Below are 14,110 nucleotides of genomic sequence, written 5' to 3'. Positions count from 1 at the left end.
TCCTAAAATGAAATAAGCTGCACAGTAGATCCCTCCCAAGCAGATAATTAGTCTCAGACCCTGGGAAACAGGGGCAGGGAGTTGTACCTTGCAGATGACGGCAGTATCTCAGGCCTCTGACCATCTCACCTGCCATTTGCCAGAGGCTGAGCTAAGCATGATTCTGCTTGGTGTGCCAACTCTTGATGGAGATGTGCCTGCATTCTGAATTGTTTACTGGGGATTTGAATATGCCATATAAATTATGTTATTGTAAAAATGTTAATTTCCTGAGTATGATTATTATATTTTTCTAATGAACTAGAAAAGTATCTTGCTTCTTGGGAGATACATGTCTTCAAAGGTGAAGTTGCCTTGATGTCTGAAACTAACTCTTAAATGCTTCAGCGAGAGAAAAAAAGCAAATATGGCAAAATGTTAACACTTAGTGAATCTAGCCAAGGGTGTGTGGGCACTTATTATACTATTCTTTTGGCTTTTCTGAAGGTTTAGAATTTCTCCAGATAAAAATGTGGGGAAGATATATTGTGAAAAACAATGAAATGATATTAGTACATGCAGTGGAATAGAATGCACTGTTTAAAAGAAGAGTCAGAGCAGTGAAAATGGAGTAAAGACCTGTGCAAATACTCCTCTCCACAGAAGCAGTAAGAAAATTGGAAAAAAATAGAATCACTTTTCTCAGAACTCTAGAAATTAACCAAAGTTTCCAACAATCTGGAGAGCATTTATCCAAGAAACACGGATGAATTTTGGTGTGAAAGGGAGCTTTGTGAAGGTTTAACTTGCCCTGTTCCCATCCCGAACTACTGCTCTCTGGTAACCTGGAAATCCAACAACCCACAAGCACAGTGATCGCCACAGCCTGGCAGCCAGTGGTGGAACAAAATGGGGTTAGAGATCCTTTAAAGCAGGGCTGTCTAATCTTTTGACTTCTCTAGGCCACATTGAAAGAATTGTGTTGGGCCACACATAAAATATACTAAAACTAATGATACCTGAAGAGCTAAAAATAAAATATCATAATGTTTAAGGAAAGTTTATGAAGTTCTGTTGGGCTGCATTCAAAGCCTTCCTGGGCCACATGGGTTGGACAAGCTTGCTTTAAAGCATCACAACCAGAGGGTTGTCACTATTTGAACTGTCTGGAGGTTCCTTGGAAGACACCACTCACAAGATTGTCTTTTTGTGACCTGACTCAGAGCTCTTCCAATGCAGAAAGTATGTTCTTCGGGGAGAGCATTTGTCTAAAACAATTATAGGAAGTGTTTAACTTTGTGGCTGCCTGAGACAGTGGTTAAGAGTTGGGGCAAACAATAGACTAATCAAAAAGCTTAAAAGGAAAGTCTGGGAGATTAGATATTCATAGGGCCTTTGGAAAGCTCCAGCACATTCCCGAAAACCTAAGGGCCATGTATATTTCTAGGGCTATGCTCCTACTTAAAACCCAAGTATGTCCTAAGCTTCCACTTGTGGCTGACCTTCAGTCTCTGTGGAAGCAAGAAGTAAAGGATAAATAAGTCATTGACTGCCTGGCTGAGTGTTGAAGGTGTATCCCAATAAGCAAACGGAATACCTCAGCAAAATCAGAGAGACTTACTGGTTCCAGCCATTTAAGGAAATTATTGTCCACTCATTAGCTGACCATTAAGTGGTCACACAACAAAGAACTGAGACTTTATAGAATTAGTTCAAAAAAGTCACTAAACTAACAACAACAAACCTGGGGGAAGGAGGAGATTCTAATTTCTAGGCTTGCCATAATACATTTTTTAAAATGTTCAATTGTTAGCAAAAACTATGAGGCATGTGAATAAACTAAGGCTTATGCACAAGAAGTAAAACATCGGTCTTTAGAACTTGTCCTTGTGGAAGCTCAGATGTTTGACTAAATAGACAAAAATTTTTAATCAGTTGTATTAAGTATGTTCACAAAAGTAAAAGAAATCACATTTAAAGAACCGAAGTATATGAAAAACATGTTATACTAAGTAGAGAATATCAACAAGGAAGTAGAAACTATTTAAAAAAACCAAATAGAAATCCTAGTGTTGAAAAATACAATAACAAAAATGAAAAGTTAATAAGGAAGAGGAGGCTTAGCAGGTTTGAAGAAGCAAAAGAAATAATTGGCAAACTTCAAGATAGCCAACTGCAATGACTCAGTCTCTGAAGAAACAGAAAAAGGAATGAAGAAAATGAAGAAACCTGAGATTCGTGGGATACTATCAAGCATACAAACATATGAATAATGGGAGTCAAGAAGGGGATAGAGAAGGGGGCATAAAAATATTTGAAGAAATAATGGCCAAAAATTTCTCAAATTTGATGGAAAACATTAATCTACATATTTAATAATCTTAACTCCAAATAGAATAAATTCAAATAAATCCACATTAAACTTATAATCACATTTTTGAAATTCAAAGACAGAGAAAGAGAAGCAACTCATCCAATACAATGGATCCTTGATAAGATTAGTAGCTGAATTCTCATCAGAAACAATGGAGGCCAGAAAGTGGTATGACATATTCAACATGAGAAAAATACTTCAACTAATAATTCTGTTATCAGCAAAACCATTCCATACAAATGAAGGCAAAATTAGGACATTCCCAGATAAACAAATGAAGAGACTAAATCACTAATAAACATGCCCTGTATGAAATACTAAGAGGAGTCCTTGGGGCGGACATGAAAGGACACTAGACAAATCCACTTGAAGACATAAAGATTGCCATTGAAGAAACTATATAGGCAAATATAAAAGACAGTATAGATGTATTTTTGTTTGTGACTCTTTTTTGTGCTGATTTAAAAGACAGCTGCATAAAAAAAATTATAAATTTGTGTTGATGGGCACACAGTGCACAAAGATGTAATATTAATACAATAACAGCACAAGAATGGAGAGGGAACAGAGGAATAGAAAATCTGACTGGACTTGTAACAAGCAAATGGATTGATTTAATTAAAAAAAAGAACTCTCCACAGAGAAAAGCCCAGGCTTCACTGCTGATTTCTACCAAGTGTCTAAAGAATTAGCACTAGTGTGTCAAAAACTCTTTCAAAAAAATTAGAAGAGGAGAGAACACTTTCCAACGTATTTTTTGAGGCCAGCATTACCCTTATAACCTAACTAGACAAAGACAGAACAAGGAAAGAAAACTATAGACCAGTATCCCTATGAATATAAATGCAAAACCCTCAACGAAACACTAGCAAAATGAATCCAACAACATAAAAAAAAATTATATGCTATTACTGTGATTTTTTCTCAAGAATGCAAGGTTGGCTCAATATACAAAAATCAATGAAATATGCCATATTAATAGACTCAAGGGCAAAAAACACATGACCATCTCAATAGGAAAAGCATTTGTTAAAAATCTAACATCCTTTTATGATAAAAATCCTCAAACTAGGACTAGAAGAGAAACTTTAACCTGATAAAGGACACATACAAAAAAAAAAAATCTATGAAAAACATCATACTTAATGGTGAAATACTGAATGTTCTCCCCATAAGATCAAGAACAAGACAAAGGTGTCTGCTTTCACTACTATTCAATATTGTACTGGGTGTTCTAGCCAGGACAGTTGGATAAGAAAAAGAAATAACAGTCATCTACATTGGAAAGGAAAAAGTAAATGCTATTCACAGATGATATAATCTTCTATATAGAAAATTACAAGGCATCCACAAAACTATTAGAGCTAATAACAAATTCAGTAAAGTTGTGAGATACGATATCAATATACAAAGGTTAATTGTATTTCTACACATGAGTGATAAGCAATCTGAAAATGAAATTAAGAAAACAATTTTCATAGTAATATAAAAAAGGTTTAAAAACATAGAAATGAACGTAACAAAAAAGTGCAAGAATTTTATGCTGAAAACTACAACACAACTTTGAAAGGAATTAAAGAAGGCCTAAATAAATGGAAATACATCTCATGTTCATTAATATTCTTCAGATGACAGTACTCATTCAATTGATCTGTAGTTTCAGTACAATCCCTATTAAAATCCAAGATGACTTTCTTTGTAGAAATGGACAAGCTGATTCTAAAATTCACGTGGAAATGCAAGGGCCCAAGATAACCAGAACAATCTTAAGAGAACAAAATTGGAGGACTCATACTCTCAATTTCAAAACTTACCATAAAATTACAGTATTAAGACTTTGCTACTGATATAAAAATATACATATAGATCAATGGATGGAAAGCAGAGTTCAGAAATAAATATACATTTATGGTCATTTGATTTTTAACAAGGGTGTCAGACCATCATATGGAGGAAAGAATCATCTTTTTAAGAATGGTTTTGGGATGACTGGGTATTTATGTTCAGAGAATGAAAGTTGCTTTCTGTATTTGATAGGTATACATCCACCATATATACAAAACTTGAGGTCAAAATGGATCAAAGACTTAAATAATTATCAAAGTTCTAGGAGAAAACATAGGTGTAAGTCTTCATGACCTTGAATTAGGCAGCGATTTCTTAGATGTGACTTTTAAACCCTAGCAACTAGAGAATAAGCAGGTAAATTGAACTTTATCAAAATTAAAAACTTTTATGCTACCATAAAAGTGAAAAGACAGCTTATATAATGGGATAAAATATTTACAAATTGTAATCTCATAAGGGTCTATATTCAATAACTAGAGAGAGAATTTAACAGTAAAAAGACAAATAACCCAATTTAAAAATGAATGAAAGACTTGGATGTACATTTCTCCAAAGATGATACACAAGTGGCCAATAAGCATAGGACAAGATGGTCAACATTATTAGTCACTAGAAAAATGCAAATCAAACCTACAATGCAAACCACACCCACCAGGATGGCTGTAATCCACAAGTCAATCACAAGTGTCTCTGAGGAGGCAGAGAAATTGAAACTCTTGTCTATTGCTCTTGCAAATGAAAAATGGGATAGCCACTGTGGAAAATAGTGTGGCAGTTCCTTACATGGTTAAACATAGTATTATTATCTGACCCAGCAGTTCTGGTCCCAGCTATATACCCAAAAGAAAAGAAAATAAGTATTGAAACAAATAACTGTACATGAATGTTCCTAGCTGCATTATTCACAATATCCAAAAGGTAGAAACAACTCAAATATCCACCAGCTGATGAATGAAAAGCAAAATGTGACATAGTCATACAATGGAATATTATTCAGGCATAAAGAGAGTGAAGTACTAATATATGCTACAGTGGGATGAAGCTTAAAAACATTATGATAAATGAAACTAGCCAGGTATAAAAGGTCAATAATGGCCAGATGCAGTGGCTCATGCCTGTAATCCCAGCCCTTTGGGAGGCCGAGGCAGGCAGATCACCTGAGGTCAAGAGTTTGAGACCAGCCTGGCCAACATGGTGAAACCCCATGTCTACTAAAAATATAAAAATTAGCTGGGTGTGGTGGCTCACACCTGTAATCCCAGGTACTTGGGAGGCTGAGGCAGGAGAATCGCTTGAAACCGGGAGGTGGAGGTTGCAGTGAGCCAAGATTGCACCACTGTACTCCAGCCTGGGTGACAGAGTGAGACTCTGTCTCAAAAGAAAAACAACAACAAAAAAGATTGATAATGTATAATCCCATTTATAGGAAATATTCTTTATACATAAATTCATGAAGACAGAAAGTAGATTAACAGTTGCCAGGTGCTGGGGATATGAGGGGATTGGAAGTGACTGTTTCATGGGTATAGGATTTCCTTTTGGGGTGATGAAAACATTTTGTAACTAGAAAGAGGTGATGGTTTACAGCATTGTGAATGTACTAAATGACACTGATTTATACACTTTAATATTTTATGTTGTGTGAATTTTAACTCAATAAAAAGTATACATATAAATACACATGCATGCATACACACACACACACACACACACACACACACACACACACACATCATGTCTTAAATTAGAAGGGTGTTTTGTCCTAATCAATGTCTCACACACCTTATGACCTCTGCAGAGCCAGGCATACCTTTCCTCTGTGGAACGAAATTGAACATGCTGCTGTATATTAGTTTATTTAAGACATAAAAGAAGCATTGTACTTAATGATGTAAAAGTGCAGTATCCACTATTTGCCAGTCCCTATGTAGGGCAGCTTGCTCCAGGCTTTTTGAGGAAAGTCTCTGATATGGTTTAGCTGTGTCCCCACCCAAGTCTCATCTTGAATTGTAGCTCCCATAATTCCCACGTGTTGTAGGAGGTACCTGGTGAGAGAGAATTTAATCATGGGGGGCATTTTCCCCCACACTGTTCTCATGGTGGTGAATAAGTCTCATGAGATCTGTTGGTTTTACAAGGGGAAACGTCTTTTGCTTGGTTCTCATTCCTTCTCATCTGCCGCCATGTAAGACATGACTTTGCTCCTCCTTTGCCTTCCACCATGATTGTGAGGCTTCCCCAGCCACATGGAACTGTGAGGCAGTTAACTTCTTTCCTTTAGAAATTACCCAGTCTTGGATATGTCTTTATTAGCAGTGTGAAAACAGTGTAATACAGACTCCGATGCTAGTGTACGTTCAGGTGTTGTGTGGGAAACAGAGGGATGCATGCCTCAGGGTGCAGGGCAAGACAGGAGCTAGGAATTATCCATCCAGACTTTACAGAGCAAGGAGAAACGGCACATGCAACGAGCTAAGTCTGAGGATGGAGGCCACCTGCAGGGGATCCAGAGGAGAAGGAGCAAGGATTGCGCCCTCATAAGGTAGCAGCCTCGAGCTTCTACCCAGGTTCTCTATGTGTGTTGTCCTACACCTACGATGAGACTGCTTTCCTCTCCTGGGGCACAGGGGGATTCACTGATTAGGAAGGAGGCTTCCCATCCTCACTTGCCTTGTGTGCAGTCACTCACACTTCCCTGTGGCAAAGGTGCAAGAGGGCTTGATATGGTGTTCAGATTGCCACCCCCGAATTTTCTTTTCTTTCTTTTTTTTTTTTTTTTTTTGAGATAGAGTCTTGCTGTGTCACCCAGGCTGGAGTGCAGTGGCACAATCTCGGCTCACTTCAAGCTTCGCCCCCTGGGTTCACGCCATTCTCCTGCCTCACCCTCCCAAGTAGCTAGGACTACAGGCGCCTGCCACCACATCCGGCTAATTTTTTGTATTTTTAGTAAAGATGGGGTTTCACCATGTTAGCCAGGATGGCCTCGACCTCCTGACCTCATGATCTACCCGCCTCGGCCTCCCAAAGTGCTGGGATTACAGGCGTGAGCCACTGCGCCCGGCCACCACCCCCTAGTTTTCTAAGGAAACTCCATGCTGGAGGCCTCATGTCAGATGTTTAAATCTCACCATTTTTCTGGGCATCAGCAAATTTGTTTGGTACCTGCTAAAGCTGGCTTTGATTTCTCGATTTAAAACACAAGCAAACAAAACAAAATTATATGCATTCAGTGAGAAAGAAAAGACAATCTGAGGATGTAGCCTGGAAGATGGTGAATTCTAATCAGCTGATGCCTGCATTGTGACCATTCTGAGACTCAGAGACATTCATTTGCTCTTCTTAATGAACTGTGCCTCATGCTGACATGAAGTTTTAGAACCAAAGGAAAGGCAAAAATGAAGTTCCTAAAGAAACTTGCTAAAACAGGTTTAAAGAAGCTCAGAATCTAGGCAATTCTAAATCAATCATTTAAAGTGCCTACTGTGAAAAATTGGATAACATATTCAGCTCTGAATTCTTCACTGTATTCCAATATCTTCAAGAAGTAGAACTCATAAGTGATTTCAGTATTTAGAGCTGTGAGATTTAAAATCATACATTGGATATAATACTAGTTTTCTATGTAAATTTTTAAAGATTTTTTTAAATGGAGGGCTATCGTGAGAAGTGTTACATTAAGAGAGTATCCTCGCAGTTGTGGGGAAAAGTCTTTATTAGAGTAAATCATACTAGACAGGAAGATCTATCATTTTTAATCCAGCAATTCTGGGAAATGCAAGTCAATTAGGGAAATTAAATCTCCGGTACAAACAGTAGCTTTCTCAGGTCATTATAACCTCTATAAAAATGACTTTGTGTAAGTTAGAGGAGTCTCCATGCGCCAGATTTATTATACAAAAACAGGAATTGAGTGGGAAATGGAAGAGTTTTGTCAGTTGATAATACAATTCAAGAAAAGAAGAAATAATTATGAGCAAATCATGTGATCTTAGAGGAGCTGCACGTTCAGTTTCATAACAGGAAATTATGTAATATAAAAGGTAGTGCCCCCATCCTACCATAATGAATGCACATTTCTTTGCCATTACTGTAGGGCAACACTAAACATTATATTTCTTTGTATGAGTAACTTCAATAGTTTGAACCATATTGCATTGTCTTTTTCTCATGTCTTTTCTGTTATTTATATATTTTTCATCTTCTTAAAAGCTGGGGTTTGTGCCTGTCCTTCAGAAGGGCCATTGGTCACAGCCTCTTTCTGATGTTGGAGGTGGGTATATACACAACGGAGGGGTTTCTCTGGCGCCCATCTGAGTGGGCTGAGCTTTCTTTGACAGGGAGGCATCTCCATGCAGCACCCTCCTTCAGATCTTCAGGACAAATCTGAAACGTGCCTGTGTTTCCCATTTATTCAGCTCTTGATTCGTGCAGTATATGTTGGTCACCCTGTGTGTGCCATTTATTGCACAGTGCTGGATAATCTCCAAGGCAGAAAAAAAGTAAGGCAATTGCTGTCCTTGAGGGTGTGGAGTCTACTAGAGCAGTTCATACAGACCTGTGCAAGCAAAGGCACTTGAAGGCACCAGGACACAGGGACAAAGGCAGGACTGGGTCAAATGTTGGGAGCTCAGAGGGTGCACTACGAGTTTGTGGCGAGGCACAGGAGGGGCGGTGATGCTTGACGTGGGCCTTAAAGGTTGAGTGATGTTCGCAGGAGTAGATGCAGAACACGCGTTTGGGGAAGAGAACAGTGAGAAGATAGGAGGCCCCAGCCATGCCCATACCTTGGTGAGTTGTCTGTTATATAAACCAAAAAGGGACTGAGGGAAGGCTCAGTCTATCCGAGTGTTATTTAGCCAAGGTTGAGGATGCGCCTAGGAAAATCACAAGCCACAGGAGCATCTGCAAGCTCTGCTTTTTCCAAAGAGGGTTTTGTCCACTTGGGTATTTAAAGGGGAAAGAACTATGAGGAGAAGGAACAAATGGATGGAGAGCAGGCAGTGAGGTTGATGCTTCCACTCTCGTGAGGCTCTGATTAACCTCAGTAATTCTCTGTTTTACACGTGAAAAGGGGGAACAGAGGAACAAATGGATTCTGCATTGCCTCATGCTCAGTAAATCTACAAAATGAACACACGTGAAAGGAGGGAGTCAGAAAATGAGACTGTGACACGGGGTTATGAAGTTACAGCTTCTGTCAGTGAACAGCAGGAAAATAGTTTTTGTGTTTCTTTGTGTTTTTGAGATGGAATGTGGCTATTTTGCCCAGGTTAGTGAAATGGCATGATCTCAGCTCACAGCAACCTCCATTTCCCAGATTCAAACAATTCTCCTGCCTCAGCCTCCCGAGTGGTGGGGATTACAGGTGCCCACCACCACGCCTGGCTAATTTCCTATTTTTAATAGAGATGGGGTTTCACCATGTTGGTCAGGCTGGTCTCGAACTCCTGACCTCAAGTGATCTGCCCATCTCGGCCTCCTAAAGTGCTAGAATTACAAGTATGAGCCACTGTGCCTGACCAGGAGAACAGTCTTGGTGACTCAGTTCTCAAGCTTAATTTTCCCTTTTTCATGGTAAGTTTGGGGTCCTAAGATGATATTTTTCTTTCGTCACCATCTACTGCCGGCTGGTCACTTGAGGGGGAAGCAGGAGAGAGGATAAAGTAGCATGCCTGCCTGGGAACCACTGTAGTCTGCATTTGGGGGCTGTAGCCTCATGGCCATGGTGTGGACCTTCCCCAGCCACACCATCACACTACGTAGGGCACATCAGTGATTAGAGTTGAAATGTTCCATTGTGTTTGAATGGCTCTGCTGCCTTTTAATGCACTGTTGAGCAAGGGGCACTCTAGTCTAGTAGTGGAGTCCCTGCCCAATGAGCACTGTTTCAAAATGAGGATATGGTGCATTGATAAGGGGCTGACTACTTGAAGAAGCCAATTCCTCTTCATCTTGTCATATCCTGTTCTGGAGCCCACATGGCAGGTACTGATAAGTTTCAGATGAGGAGGCTGCCCCACTTCTAGGCCCAGGAGGTTTGGCAAAGACAGTAAGTTGTCTTGATTGTTTTCATAGTTTTTTCAGCTCAGTCCTCTTTCTTGGCAGAGGGTGCTTGGTAATTATCAGAGGCTCTTCCCGATGGCAAGAGAGGACATGGAGGGGTTCTTTCAGATCATTGGTTTATTGGAAAAAAGCCTTGGGTTGAGGAATCCGGAAGGAAAATGGTACCATGATTCATCGTCAGACGGACCGCTAGCTGAGCATAATGACCTGGCAGCCACCCTGGGAAGCACGGATGGATGACAGAGTTAGCACTCTGGGCCCTCTCCAGTATCTGTGACTGCCTGATGGTGCTTCCCAAGCCAGCAGTGACTCTGTCCCCACCCTGCCTTCTGTACACACTTATGTTCAGCTCTCTCATCAGGGCATGGTAAGTGGTCATGGCTTCAGAGCAGGTCTAACATGGACCCATACTGCCAGGCCAGCAATGTTGCCTTCTGGCCAGTGTTGATCAGGGTGGATGAAAGTCCCAGGCAAAGCTAGATCAGGGCAGATCTCCCTGCGTGGGGCAGGGAGAACAGGCGAGCAGAGGTGTCTGGTGCTGTGTGTGCGTGTGCACTGGCCCCCGTATGGTCCACATGGAAACAGTGCGTGGACAGAGCTGGGTACCACTTCCCAGGGCTTTCTGTGCAGCCTGTGGACACACAAAGTGAATTTGAAATGCATATTCAGATTGGGTATCGCCATGGATATAACATGCATTGTCTTACCCTTGTAGGAAGAGAAAGGAAAGGAAACAAATTGCCTTTTGCATTAGGCTATATAAAGCATTCCCCAGCATCCATTTGCCTGAATTTTCTTTCTCTAGAAGCAACACATCATGGAAGCATAGGGATTTATGTTTTAAGACTTAAAAAAAAAAGTTCTTCCAAATTAAGGTCATGTCAAACACTAGGTACCATGAGTTCTTCCCACCCCTTTTCCCATGACTTTGACAGGAAGCCCATCCTGTACCCAGTCTGCTGTTGCAGCAGAGGAGGAAACAGCATTTATTAGCAACAGCTCAAGCCAGGGTTAGGGGATTCATGCACAGAATAAACTAGATTAACTTGTGCATTGTGTAAGCATGCACACCACCTAATTACCACTCTCTCCTCTAAATTTGTAGCACTATCTCTACCGTTCACTCGGCAATTAATCAGTCACCCGTAGACTCGTCATTTCTTTGATGCTGTTACCTCAGTTTCTAACACTGTCTTGTATTCTTATTTAATTACTCAATATGATTTAACTTTTGTAAATATTTGACCTATCTATACAAATGGACTGTAACCTGTTCAAGGGGGAGATTCTTGATATCGCAGCTCATTTAATGCAGCCTGTTAAGAACCTATATTCTTCTTCCCTTGGCAAAAGCACTTGCTATTGTTCAGGTATTTTTATAGTTGAACTCTCATATAGTAGATCCTGGAAACCCTCATGGAGAAGGTACCTGAATTATGAGTCAGGTACAACCTTAGTGAGGAAGGACTTGCTCATACATTGTGTTTGTACTCTGAAAGTTAGAAGATATCCCTGTATAATGGGGAGGAGGAGGTCCCAAAAGATAAAAACCTGGAAACAATGAAGAAAGAGACTGACTACTGGCTGTATATATTAAATACAGAGAAAATTAAAGCAAGATGGACTCCAGGATGAGATGCCTTTAGATGAACAGGTAAAAATCCAGGCATCTCCGATGTGTAAAACTTTCCTGGAAACTGACCAAACCAGGAAGGGAGAAATGGGTTGTCCTGACTTACAGGAACTCGGGCTGCAGATACCTCTAAGAGACATGAAGGTGCTTGCAGTGACCTCACACCATCTGAATGTCTTTGGAGACGGGAGGATAGCGGTGTCCTTGACTAGTGCCCTACCTAATACTGAAAAGGTTTTGGAGCATAACTTCAATGCAACACACGGAACATGTGCACTGGGGGCACCCACCCAGAGAGAAGACTCAAGATAAAGTTCTGAAAGAGGAGAATCGCTACAAATGTGGAGTGGTGCTGAAGTGAATGCGGGATCATAGGAAAAGAGAGTCTTGGCCAGGTGTGGTGTCTCATGCCTGTAATCCTAGCCCTTTGGGAGGCTGAGGCAAGAGGACTGCATGAAGCCAAGAGTTGGGCAACAAAGTGAGACTCTGTCTCTATGAAAAAAATTTTAAGAATTAGCTGGGCTTGGTGGCCTGCACCTGTAGTCCCAGCTACTTGGGAGGCTGAGAGAGGAGGATTGCTTGAGCCCAGGAGTTTGAGGCTGTAGTGAGCTATGATCATGCCACTGCACTCCAGCCTGGGTGACAGATCAAGTTCCTGTCTCTAAAACAAAAAGTGTATTACATACAAGTATATATAATGTACATATGCAAAGTAAATTGTTTTAACCAAAGAAGAATAACATCTTAGCGTGTAATAGGGTATTTGAGCTCTATAACTACTGGATTTTGTACCTGGAAACAGAGATGAAAGGGGTAGAGTGACTTGTCTCAAATCCATCAGAGACACAGCTAGGTTTAGAATCATTCGTACATTCATGCAGTCATTCTAAAACATCTATTGAACACCTAGGAGGGACCCAGGCATGGTTTTAGCCCTGGATCCAGTTTCCAGACTCCTAGACCACTGCTGTACCCATCATAAGGCCTCCTACCTTGATCTAAATCTGAAAGGCTGTTTGGCATCAAACTCCAACATGGGCCCACTGATCCCTAAGATAAAAAACCAAGCTCACTCCAAGATCCAAAAGAAGATGAGTCAAGGAGGGAGTGGCAGAACCAGTTTTACTGATTCAATTCCAGATATAAACACAACTTAGCATTTTTAAAGTTTATGATTCTATATTTGTGTGGCCTTTACCCAAGACAGGTACTTGAAATGCAAACTTTACAAATTAGAAATGAGTTTCTGTCCCTTTTGGAAAGAAAGAGTAGAGAGAAGTTGGGGCAGGGGGATAGGCCAGGTAGCTGGCACAACGGGGAGTGTGAGAGGAGAGGAAGCCATTAGGAAAAGAAGGGTGTCATTGACAGAAAAAGGGATTTGCTAGGCTGAAAGAGGGCTGAAGGTGGTTCTCTAGTATTTTCTGGTAGAAGACAACACCTGTCCCACGGGGCATGGAATGAATTCGTGGAATGTTAGCTCAAGACGTGCCCCGTTTCAGAAGGTTCTGCTGTCCCTGGGAAAGAACGAATGCAAGAAACATCTTGGCTTCATGGCCGGGGGCCTGGGAATCCTTGCCCAGGCTGATCACAGCAATAGCTGATGCGTACAGAGTGCTGTATCCTCTTGGCACTGTTTATCTCACTAATAACCCTGTGGGATAGTGAGGGAAGGTATTACTACACCTATTTGGCAAATGAGGCAACTGAGGTTCAGGAAGATTCATGGGCTGGCCTAGATTACAGAGCTGCCTACAGGAGAGCCAGGCCTGAGACTGTCCTCTTCTACTAACTGCAAGTTGGTCATTTTTCCTGCCATGCTGTGCTGCTTTACCTGAGGATGGGGAAGGAGTCCAGGTTTAAATCTCTTTGGGGGAAAGAGTCACGTCAAGAACATGTTGCCTGGCTCCTGGTTTTGAATGCAGATGAAAAGATGCTAAGTGGGGCCATTGCAATGTGATCTTACTTCCTTGGCTCAGTGGCTTCATTCGGTTGGCTCAGGATGCATGAAGATTTTCCTGGATTGTGTTTCTAGTCTTCCCTGGTTCAAGTTTTCTCCATGACAAAGAATAGTCATTAGCAATGACAATGCTGTTTTCAGTATGGGGAAGCTGCCAGAGAAACAAGAAATTGGTGTTAAAACTCCACTCGGTGTTCTTGGTACCTTTGATCCCAGTGAGTATCCAGTGAGTCTGGGCCGTTCTCTAACTGCTTGG

General features: G+C 40.9%; 1 protein-coding gene across 12 annotated transcripts in view; it reads left to right on the top strand.

Moving 5' to 3' along the window:
* CSGALNACT1 (chondroitin sulfate N-acetylgalactosaminyltransferase 1) overlaps window positions 1–14,110 on the top strand; it is a 359,890-nt gene that overhangs the window by 327,652 nt on the left and 18,128 nt on the right. The gene's annotated exons all lie outside the window — the stretch shown is intronic.

Source organism: Chlorocebus sabaeus, chromosome 8 (assembly GCF_047675955.1).
Source record: "Chlorocebus sabaeus isolate Y175 chromosome 8, mChlSab1.0.hap1, whole genome shotgun sequence".
In the NCBI taxonomy this organism is placed as follows: Eukaryota; Metazoa; Chordata; class Mammalia; order Primates; family Cercopithecidae; genus Chlorocebus; species Chlorocebus sabaeus.
Note: the sequence above shows the minus strand (reverse complement) of the source record. Positions and strands in the feature narration are given on the sequence as shown.